Source organism: Hermetia illucens, chromosome 2, assembly GCF_905115235.1.
Source record: "Hermetia illucens chromosome 2, iHerIll2.2.curated.20191125, whole genome shotgun sequence".
In the NCBI taxonomy this organism is placed as follows: domain Eukaryota; kingdom Metazoa; phylum Arthropoda; class Insecta; order Diptera; family Stratiomyidae; genus Hermetia; species Hermetia illucens.
Window position 1 is genome coordinate 110,327,388 of NC_051850.1, and position 11,935 is coordinate 110,339,322.

Genomic DNA, 11,935 nt, shown 5'->3' on the forward strand with positions numbered 1-11,935 from the left:
AGTTAATCTTCATTTTTAGAAACAACTTCCTTAGATTTCTTTTTGTATTTAGCAATTCATGCATTAAAGCAAACCAAAAGTAGATGAATCTGCATCTGTTAAATTACCACAGTGCTCGACAATAAAATGCTCGCACTTCAATCTTTAATTACTATAAGTAGGTATTACAGGTTTTTAAGATATAAATAAAAACATTAAAACCGTTTCCTTTAATTCTACCAGACGAATTTTATAAAAAAATAAGTCGGGTTTTGTGGATTTGTTATATAAAGACATTTAGGAGTGCATTCGCCCCATTAGTACGTAGCACGTAATATATGCATATATTATGTTTATTCATATTATTCATATTATTGATATTGATATTCATAGTCTTGAATTTGCAAAGCAGCGACAACTTTAACGTATTATAACTTTGTTAGTAAGTAGTAGTAGTAGTAGTGGCAGCCTCTTGATTTTTAGATTTTTCGGTTGGGTAGTTTCTGAGAATGAGTCCGTTAAAGAAATCATCATTTGCGATCCCCCGCACTCCCCAACTTTCCAACAAATGTCTAAACTAAGACCGGCGTCAGAAAGTACTAATCGAGACCTTTCATTTAATATCCCACATGACTACATTTGGTGAAAAAAAAGGTATACCCCCCTTTTGCATGTATGAGGAACTCCCCTTAAATTCGACGTAAAAGTATGCAACTAAATGTATGCGTGAGCGTTCACAGTTCCCACCTTTCCACCAAATTTGATGTTAATCGCTGCAACAGTCTCCAAGAAAAATGCGTGTGATGGACAAACAGACAGACAGACCTGTGCGGAGTTGCCAGATCTCCCATCAGGCGCGTCCCTTCGTGTGAATAAGGGAATGCTCGCATTTGGAGGTGTGCGTGCATGGGCATTTTTATTCGCTGGTCGGGTAGGTGGGAGAGAAACATCCAACCGTGGACAAAAATGGCTATGTGAAGGACACCCAGAACAAGAAACCAATATGAAAGAAGAAAGGAGAGAAAAAGTTACGATGCTGGGACTTGGAACCCCAGTGCCGATGGCTTTTGGGAATGCCCAAGCAGGCTCCCGGCCGTCGATGTCCTCTACTGCAGGAGGAGTACATCACTCCCGAGAACGCCTGTTCGAAATACACGGAAAGATTCCCCACAAACTGGTCATTCATTAGCCCACAGTGGAATAACTACACCTGGTCGGAAAATTTCGCAGGACTTAGTGGTTCTATTTAGGAGAAGTTCGACGATCCTTCAATCTCCTCCGAAATCAACGTTGATGAAGGAAGGAAATCAGGGAAGCTACCCTAAGTCTATTAAATGCGGAAGCGCCCAGTGGGAAAACCAAGCAGGGGAGCAGTGTCAGAATACGGACGAATCATGGTTTGCCCTGCTCGGAGGAAAAATAATAGCGTTGTCCGAATTCATGAAAGACAAACACAACGTGCACCAGGCCATCAAAAACATTGTCCGAATCATTCGGGTACTATACAATAGTGCCAAGGACGAAAAAAGTGCCACGAAAAAATCAACCGTCACCCAGGCAACACAAGTGACACCCCCACAAAATCCAAAGGGGGGTAAGCTGGAAAAGCGAGGGAGAGAGGGTGCGAACGATTCTTTCGAATCCTCGCAGGACGCGAAAAGGCAAAGGGGAAGGCAAATAAACTTACCAAAATCTGGAAACTGCGGCGCCGGCTCCAATCGAGCCAAGGGAGCCAAACCCCCAAAAAGAAACCAAGGAAGCATGGACCAAGGTTGGCGGAAAGAAAAATGCGACACATAAAAGAAGATTACGGCCCGAATTAATTATTATGTCCAGAAAAGGTGATATGACTTATGCCGATATCCCCAGGAAGGTCAAATCTGATCTTGAGCTGATAGACTTTGGAGAAAACATTAACCGAATCAGACGCTCTCAAAAAGGAAATTTCATGCTGAAGCTGGAGAAGTGTCCGGGCAAAATAGTTGAAAATTTCCTCGGCAAGGTGGAGAAGTCCTTAGGAGAAGAATTCAATGTAAGGACATTGATGAAATCACAACCCAGGAGGATATCCGCGACGCCTTAGAGAAGCAGTTCGGACCACTTGCCTTGAAAGGTTCCGCAATCAGGGCACGGAGGCACGCAAACGACAACTATAAGCTTACCGGCTGAAGCAGCATTCAAACTACTAGCGGTTGGTAAAGTAAAAATAGGTTGGGTCGTTTGTCGACTCAAAGAGCAGGCGTCTTTCAAGCGCTGGTTTGGATGCTGGAATTTGGTCATATAGCCGCGAAATGCATCGGTGACAGTGACAAGTCAAAAAGTTTCAGAGAATGTGGGGGAGAAGGTCATATGATCAGGAGGTAAGGCTGAGCCTGAATGTATGCTTTGCAAGGAGAAAAAGGGCATCGACTATCGACACGTTGCAGCAGGTGTCCAGTGTTTAGGAGAGCCTTGAATCCAGTAAAGAAATGAGGTTTTTACAATTCAATCTTAACCACTGCGAGGCAGCGCAAGACCTTCTCTCGCAGACCATCTATGAGAAGGGAATAGAAGCTGCCACAATAAGCGAGCCTTATTGCAAAAATAAGACAGCTGCCTGGACTGCAGTTGTAACTGGCAAGGCAGCATTATGGGAGTGTGGAAATCAAGCCATTCAAGAAGTGATGATGTTTCAAGAAGTAGGGTTTATTAGGGCAAAAATAACTGGTATCTACATATATGGTTGCTACGCTCCACCAAGCGCGACGATAGCAGAATTCAAAGGAATGCTAGGTATGCTAGTCTCGGATGCAAGAAGTCGAAACCCAAAGGTCATAGCGGGTGATTTCATCGCGTGGGCTCTGGAGTAGGGCAGTCGCAATACGAACACCAGGGTCGTATCCTGCTCGAGGCTTTTCCGGAGCTAGACTTGATGCTTGCCAATACGGGAAATGTTTCCACTTTTCGTGGGACAGAGTGGAGCTCAATAGTCAATCTGACATATGTAAGTACCACATTGGCGAGGAGAATGGCATGATTTGTCAGCGAGTATTATACTCATAGCCACCACCAGGCAATTTTTCTCCAGATCGAATATGAGCCATGCGACGATGTGCGTTCCCGTAAAGCTGGAAACCAGGGCTGATCCGTCAAAAAGTTTCAAGAGAATGCATTCATAGAGATGCTATTGGGGGCCATCCCGGTCGTGTGGCTACAGGAAAGGTAGAGCAAATGATGGGACGGATAACAAAAGCATGCAACGCTGCTATGCCGAGGCGGCGAGTCCTTGCAAAAAGGCGCTCAAACTATTAGTGGAATGAACAGATCGCGGAGTTACGAGATGCATCTTTTCCAGCTAGAGGGATCTGCCAACGGTCTAGAGGAAGACTAGACTTCGACGAGAAACGGTAAGTATATGTGAACCTTCGGGGTAGGCTTAAGCAGGCTATACCGACCAACAGTCGGGAATGCTTCAAGGAACTTTGCACAGAGGCAGACCAAAGCCCATGGGGAACAGCGTACAGAGTGGTTATGAAGAAGATGAGGCGAACACCACAACTCACCTGCCCGCATCTTCTCCTCGATATCTTGATGGCGCTCTTCCCCCCGGATAAAGGGGAGCATAAACAACGCAAGCAAGCATTGGACTTCTACACCATACCTGCGGTAACTGAGGAGAAACTTGCGCAAATTTGCCAGAGACCCGACTGATTTATCAGCGTATTTGAAACACGCATAGTAGGGAGTTTTCCTCGACCGGCGGAAGAGGCAAAAACTAGTTTTGCTCCCGAAGCCACACCCACACCGACTGATTTGCCTTATCAACACGGTAGGAAAGATGCTCGAAAGGGCCATCTACAATAGACTGCTCCCTATCATTGAATTTAAAGGTGTACAATCGGAGCGACAATTTGGATTTCGATAAGCCCACTCAACGATCGACGCCATAGACGTCGTTTTGAAGCTGGCTCGAAATGCGATGTCGTCAAAAAAATGATGTGCCCTGGTGACGTTGGACATCAAAAATGCGTTCAATTTCACTAGTTGGGAGTGGATAAAAACCTCACTGGCTACAACGGGTGTCCCTAGTTATTTGACTAAACTCCTCGAAAGTTTCCTTTCGGAGAGGACACTTTGGTACGTCACGGATGAGGGATCCAAGCAGTACACCGTCACTGCAAGAGTACCACAGGGCTCAGTATTCGGTCCTCTCCTGTGGAACGTGATGTACAATCGGGTCCTTGTCTTTCCCGTGCCAATGAAGGCCACGATAATCGGTTTCGCAGATGATCTAGCTGTGGTTGCCGTCGCGAAACAACCTGAATACGTTGAAGTGTACGCTAAGGAAACTATTAGCGCCAAAAAAGCGTGGCTGGAGATGGTTCAGCTTGAGCCTGCTGAACAAAAGACGGAGGCGGTCTTGATTATCAACCGTACGAAGAAGAATACGGTTAATATTCGTGCTGGTTGTCACCTCATCACTTCGAAATCGGTTATCAAATACCTAAGGGTGATAATTGACGCTAAAATCAATTTCAAGGAACACCTGGATTAGCACGGATGATGCCTTGTGGCCGTAGTGGTTTGCTCCACACGCGGCACCAGTTTGGGGGGAAGCACTAGCGTGTGAGTGTCCGGATAGCTGAGTGGTTAGAGCACAAGGCTGTCGAACGGAAGGTCGCGGTTCAAATCTCACTGGTGGCAGTGGAATTTGTATCGTGATTTGACGTCGGATACCAGTCGACTTAGCTGTGAATGAGTACCTGAGTTAAATCAGGGTATTAATCTCGGGCGAGCGCAATGCTGACCACATTGCCTCCTAGTGTACCGTTACGGTCTTGAATGAAGTGCTCTAACACACTTCAAGGCCCTGATCCAACATGGATTGTTGCGCCAACGATTATTATTATTATTACTAGCGTGTGAGTGTAATCAGAGGAGGGTAAGTATGACTTACCGCTTAGTGGCGCTAAGGGTGTACAGCGCTTTCAAAAAAATATCATGCGACGCAGCGAGTGTTATTGCGGAAATGATCCCGGTTGAATTCTGGCAAGTGAGACACGCTCCCTGTACTGTCCACAACTTTTCTCAGAGAGAAGGAGTCTGGAAGACTCTCTGAAAATTAAGCTAAGCCCGCCGAACATCGTCGGGGAAATGTTGAAGTCGGAAGGAAACTGGTGTATGGTGAACTCTGCAATCAAATGTATACAGGATAAACTTGGAAGAGCGGAGCGCGCAGGTAGGACGCGAAGAACGGAAGGCTTAGTCGCTTAAAGCGTAAGTCTCGAAACTGCAAAAAAGCGGCAACTTTGACATATTATAACTTTGTTAGTAATAGTGCGATGTGACCTATTATAGCTTTGTTAGTAATAGTGCGATTTCCACCAAACTTGGTAGCATCGTGCTCTAAGTTATAGTCAATACTACTGAAAAATTGCGTGGTACTCGGATGAACTTAAGGTGGGTTTTGCAGTCAATTACTAAAAATTGTATTAATATACTATTATATCGATATGGAAGGTATTTCGGAGCCTAGGTACCATACGATTGCAGCCTCTTGATTTTTTTTTTCAAATTTTTCGGTTGGGTAGTTTCTGAGAATGAGCTCGTTAAAAAAATGATCACTTTGAACCCCCGCACTCCCCACCTTTCAAACAAATGTCAAAACTAAGACCAGCTTCGGAAAGTACTAACCGAGAGCTTTCATCTAATACCCCACGTGATTATATTTGGGGGAAAAAAAATTTACACATCCCTTTTGCATGTATGGGGCCCCCTCTTAAATTCAACGTAAAAGGATATAACTCACTACAACCGTCTCCGAGGAAAATGCGTGTGCCGGACAGACAGACAGGCAGTAAACCGATTTTAATAAGGTTTTGTTTTACACAAAACCTTAAAAATGTGCATATTTCTACGACTACTTGTCGCCTTCATTCATCATTGCGGGAGGCAATCGTATCGTTTAGCCAGGATATCGCTTTCCTTGGCAGATGCAAGTCTTTGAAGATCACTCCCAAGAGTCATCGCATCAAGTTAAAGACTCCGTTCGATTGCGTTGGAATAAGAGAGATGGAGAACGAAGTGTTATTACGCAGCATCACACGCCTTAGATCTAAGCTAGATAAAAAACTCTGGATATGCTCTCTGAATTTGGCCCGTCTATACCCGATGCATTCCCGTTATTTCTCATCAAAGTGAAAATAGCAGAAAGATACCAAAGTGAAAGGAAGAGGAAATTGGTCGAGAAGTAGTTTACACATGCAGTAATTTGCATCTTTCTATGTTGAGCTTAACGGAAGGGTCCTCATACATGCAGACGGGGTCTAGCATTTTCACCGAATATAGTCTTATTGAATATCAAATGAAAGGTCTCTATTAGAAACCAGTCTTAGTTTTGACATTTGTGGGAAAGGCGGGGAGTTCGGAAAGCCGAAAGTAATGATTTCTATAACAGACCCATTCTCAGAATCTAGCCAACCGAAAAATTAGGCTTTCTGAGTCTTGAAATATATAATTAGCGCCACTATATCTATAATAAGAGTGCAGGAATTTCTCCTTAATGAGATAGCTCTTAGTGTTAATATAGCTGCAGCAGTTTCTGCCCATTCCCATCTTTCATAATATGCTGGCAGGCCCTCGTGCACCTTCAGATACAAAACCCCAATGTGGCCGAATACGTGATCTACAATACTCTCGGATGCCAATAGTGCCCCGGCGATAAATTGTGCCCGGCAAATCTCAGACAATTAGAAACAACATTCCATGTCGTTACTTAATCGTCTTTGAAACGTGAAAACTGTTTATTTCATGTCAAGCATAAAATGCCAGTATTACATTAACGTGCATAGTCTGACTAACCAAATTCATATACAGTATAACCAACCAGCTCCATTCAAAAAAAGTGCATGCCCAAGAAATATTCTCGCAGATGAAATACACAACATCTTTCATACCTGAAGCGCCAAGCTTCCTGTTTTTGATTGTTTTTGTTCCGTGTATTGAGGTAAAATACATTCACGCACAGGTTGGCGGACTCATGTTCTAAAACAGATAACTGGGTAAGCGCGTTCCCCAGTGCCTTTTTGGATATCATCCTGGACAAACAGTGCTACAGATTTCATCAGCAAGTCCTATTTAGTGACATTCTGTAGTTCCGTATTCAGTAACTGGGTTAAGTCATAACTAGTCTCATCACACCTTACACTGAATCACAGTAGCACATTTCGGATGGCTCTTCCAAGATCTGTCAAGCGACGGAATAAACACCTTTTCTCTAGAAACAATCGTTTTCTGAGATGCATGGACAATAGCCCCGTAGTATTAAAACGATCCACTTCAGCTACCACAAATATCTATGTCACAGTGCGATTAGCGCAGATTAGTTGAAAGGTCTTCGCCATTGCACGGCTAGTTCCTAGCAATAAGCGCTTATGGCAACTGTTTACTGGCATTCCAGGTGAATCCCGACATGAATTCCAAACGCAAAGCTGCATGCGACCAGGCACATGTCATGGGTTGCGGATAATGATATGACCCACCGAGTCAGCTACGAATATCGCAGACTAATCTCCTAAATAAGTAGCCGCGGGCACCCATTCTTCCCTTTTAGTGTGACAAAACCTCCTTAAAAAATCCGTAATCCGGGGTAAAGGAATCGACGCGCCTATCGGATGAATTGCAGTGACGTTACACTGTATTTCAGCAGCTCCCCTCCTAATACCTTCCCTACCTTTGGAGGTAACTACGAGGCATCGCAGCATTGGGGCTCTGTTGCAGCACTGACTGGTTCCACATTATTCGTTTGAATTCTTTAGATGGGACCCCAGGGGCACGAAGACAGTGCCCAACAGGGTTAAAAGTTGCTCAACAACACCAGATATCCTCCTACGTTGAGAGGGGGGGGGGGGTCCCCATACATACTTTTCGAAGCCGGTATTAGTTTTGAGGTTAGTTGGAAAGGGAGGGAGTAGGAGGGGTGGAAAGTGATGATTTCTTTAACGGACCCATTCTCAGAAACTGCCCAACCGCAAAATCTGAAAAAAATCATGAAGCTGCCTATAGATGGTGTCCAGGCCTCAAAATACCCTCCACATAGATATCCGTTCAAATTAAAATTAAAATCCCCCCAAGTTTGATCAAAATCATACTATTACTAACAAAGTTACAGTAGCTCGAATTTGACTTTACCGTGTAAATTTACGGCACCTAAATATCAATATCACTGTAAAGTGAGTAGTCTAACATGCTAAATCCATATACATAACGGGCTACGGACAAATGGGATAGTTCTGCACTTCAATATACACACAGAAGAAACAAACAAAACCTCTCATACCTGAAGCGCCGAGGTTCCGGTTTTCCGACTTGTTTTTCCTTTGTCTCGGATTAGTCAACAAGCTTTGAATATATTATGATGACAATGATGGTTTTCCTGTTGTAGTGGCTACGAATTTATCCTTCAAACTCCCCCCCATACCCAGAAAAGATCCTGTCTCTATTGTTCCCAAAAACATGTGTCCCCTAAAAGCACTTTAATATGCCAGCATGCGATAATTGCTTCCATGCAAAATGGTATTTCCGTGAGTAACTAGCTTAACTTTCAAATCTTATACATTCAATAAAACTAATAATAAGATTAAATACGGTGGCATAGCTGATACAGCGCATCTAAAAGATTTCCGCATGTTAAGTGAAGTCGAGAGTATAAAACTCGATGTTCCAACTTACAACAGCTCAAGTTTAGTTCACAACACAGACCACAGTATCAGGAGAATCATGAAATTTCTTGGAATGCTTATGGCAGGTGCAGTAGCATTGTTTGCTCTTGCAGGTAATTTTGTCGGTTCTATGTAAAATAAAACTTTATCTGACGTTTTCTGAGTACGAAACCTTTCTAACCTTAACAATTTTTAACCCAGGAATGGCCGCTGCCCGAGCAATGCCTGCACCAGAGCCTACACCTAATCCAATGGCTGAACCAGGAACATACGATGGCTAATAAAAGACTCTATTGTACATACTTTCTCGAAAATGAAAGATGTTGACTTCTACATAGAAACTGGTGTATATTTTTACAATGATAATTTTTAGGAAGTTCTAAGTTAATATATTACATATATGAGTAGCTTTGCAGCGGGAGCTCCTATAATGAACCACATGATAGGTAGGGTTGAAAACAAAACCGGTTCATTGTTCGTCTGTCTGTCACTCTTCACATAAACGGTTACACCTACTCCCATGAAATTTGGTGGTAAGGTTGGAGCTTTAAACCTACATGCGGTGAGACACATTATTCCATGTTGAACTTAAAAGGGGAAAGAGTAGTTGTGGTCGTAGTAGAAGTGTCATGCGTTTTTTCACCGTATATAATCGTGGCTGGTGTGTAATGAAATTTCTCGATTAGTGCAGATGTTAGTTAGTAGTAGTAAAGGGGAGGAGAATAGGGGCCAGAAAAGGATCAATTACTTTAAAGACCCGTTCTCCGAAATCATTATCATCATCCACGGCGCAACAAGCGGTATTCGGTCTAGGCCTGCCTTAATATAGAACTCCAGATATCCCGGTTTTGCGACGAGGTCCACCAATACGATATCCCGAAAACCTGTCTGGCTACATCTCGGCCAGGATCTGCCTCGTCTTCTTTTCCTGAAGAAAGTGAGAAACAATTATGTTGATTTGCGCACATGATACATAGGCCTCACAATACTATCATTGTGATAGCATTGTGATCAACCCAAGTACTAAGCCTATAAGGCATTTCATCAACCCAGGAATCATGAGAAGCTTAGTGACCGGGTCGCTGAGACTCCCGCATGCTAGGCCAAGGATGCCAACACTAAAGTTTACTTCGGGAACTACTAAAATCATTGCTGCCGTTCACAGAATGTTGGCTGATCGCTTGACTAGCTGGATTACCGCGAAAGAGGTATACAGCCCAAGATCAAGGTCTATATTGCAGCTGCCACAGTTATTCGTCTTTATAATCGAGATCTTGAAGCGAATAACAGAGGTATGCGCTGGAGGACTTTACCGTTGTGGGTGTTTCGATTTAACAAAAGAATCGAAAAGTTGAGAAAAGAGATAGGCCGTGTCACGCAAGAACTAATTGGAAATCCATCGCCAAGAGTGCACAGATGCGTTGCGAACATCACTGGAAACTACCGTCTCTCCAATGAGATGTTCACCGAAGAAATCTTCGAGGTACTGAACCAGAAACTTGCGGTGTGCTACAATCGCATCAGTAAGTATCAAAAGAGCTTTGAGCGAAGGGCAGACAACACCTTGTTTTTCCAGAACCAACGGGGATTTTATAAAAGCCTCACTAACTCAAGTCGTGAAAATAATTTCCACCTGGATGAGGCAATCCAGCCGTTGCAATTTAGAAGCAGCATGACTCCCACCCCTCATCCGTTCACGCGAGGCTCTTCCTGAAATAACCATCCCTTACGCAACTGAAGTCGAAGTAGAAACATCCCTCGACCAGGCTGATAATTTGAAGGCGTCAGGAGTTGACAATATTCACAACTTCTGACTGAAGTGTTTCAAGAGCACTGCCAGGGTATTGGCAAATCATTTTAGTCAGATGATTGCCGATTCTAAATTAGTTCACCATGGGGATGACTTTTCTAATCCCCAAGAAACAGGGTGTCCCTTGCCCTGTCGCCCAATTACAAAATGTGCAAAATCACAGTACATTACAGTATTACCACCGACCACAATGTTAATCACAACATACCCAATCTATTATAGTTCTGCTTCTCAAGGAAGAACGAGCGTGCTCATAATCGATGTAGCCGTACCGTTGCAACACTATTGAAGAGCAGCAAAGAAAAAATCGGGAATTACGGCCCCTTGGCGGACGATATGAAGCAAACTTGGAGACTACAAAGATAGCCCCAGTGGTGATTTCAGCGATAGGATTGGTATTACAAAATTTACATAAAGCGGTGAAAACGCTTGATTTTACGGTTGGACTATACATGAAGATGCAAAAAACTATTAACCTTGTAACCTGGGCTATAGTCCGAAGGGTCTTGTCCGGTAACATCCGATTTTCGATACTAAGTCATATTCCGAAAGAGAACGACGTCAACCAGTACCGAGTGATAGTGAATAACAATCGTGTTGCCTTACCAACTAGGCCACAAACAGCAACAGCTTAGTAACTGGGGATGGCGACCTAATTATAATGAGACTTTGGACGCATTTCAGGAAGCATTCGATAAATATGTTGAGAATTTCCCTGACACTACGCCAAGGATTCCAAAACTAAAGTTTACATTGCTGCCGTTCAAAGAATTTTGGCTGATCCTTTGACCCGGTCTACATAGCAGCTGCCACAGTTATTCGTCTCCATAATCAGCATCTCGAAGCGCATAACAAAGGTATGCGCAGGAGGAATTTACCGTTCAGGGTATGTCGGCTCAACAAAAGGGTCGGGAAGATGAAATTGGTCGTCTCACCCAAGCACTTATTGGAAATCCATCAGAAACTTGTGGTATGCTCCAACCGTATCCGTAGGTATCAAAAAAGCTTTCAGCGATGGACAGGCTCCCCGCTCCCTCCCCGAGCTGACGAAAAAGCAGACCTTGAAAGGGCTAGGAGTTGATAAGATTCACAACTTCTCGCTGAAGCGGTTCAAGACCATTCATAGGGCATTGGCAAATCATTTTAATTAGGTGATTGTCGATCTGAAATTACTTCCACAATTTTTCACCAAGGGGATAACTTTTCTCATCCCCAAGGAACAGGGTGCTTCTTGTCCTTCAAAATGTCGACCAATTACTTGTCTTCCTACCATCTTCAAAACATCTTGGTGCTCATAAATTGATAGCCGAGGAGCAAAAAGGATGCGCAAAAGGCTGGTATCCTCACAAACAACATGAGAGATATCAATCAGGCGTGGCATTTTCCAAGACAGCTATCGGTATCTTCACAAACATCAGGAGAGATACCAATCAGATGTGGCATCTTC

The 11,935-nt window shown here is 43.6% G+C and overlaps 1 long non-coding RNA gene across 1 annotated transcript; it reads left to right on the forward strand.

Annotated features, from left to right (window-relative positions):
• The first annotated feature begins 8,659 nt into the window (after positions 1–8,659).
• LOC119650145 lies at positions 8,660–9,019 on the forward strand. The gene is made up of 2 exons (XR_005249238.1): positions 8,660–8,791; positions 8,880–9,019. It is a non-coding gene; the product is annotated as an uncharacterized LOC119650145 (long non-coding RNA).
• The last annotated feature ends 2,916 nt before the right edge of the window (positions 9,020–11,935 follow it).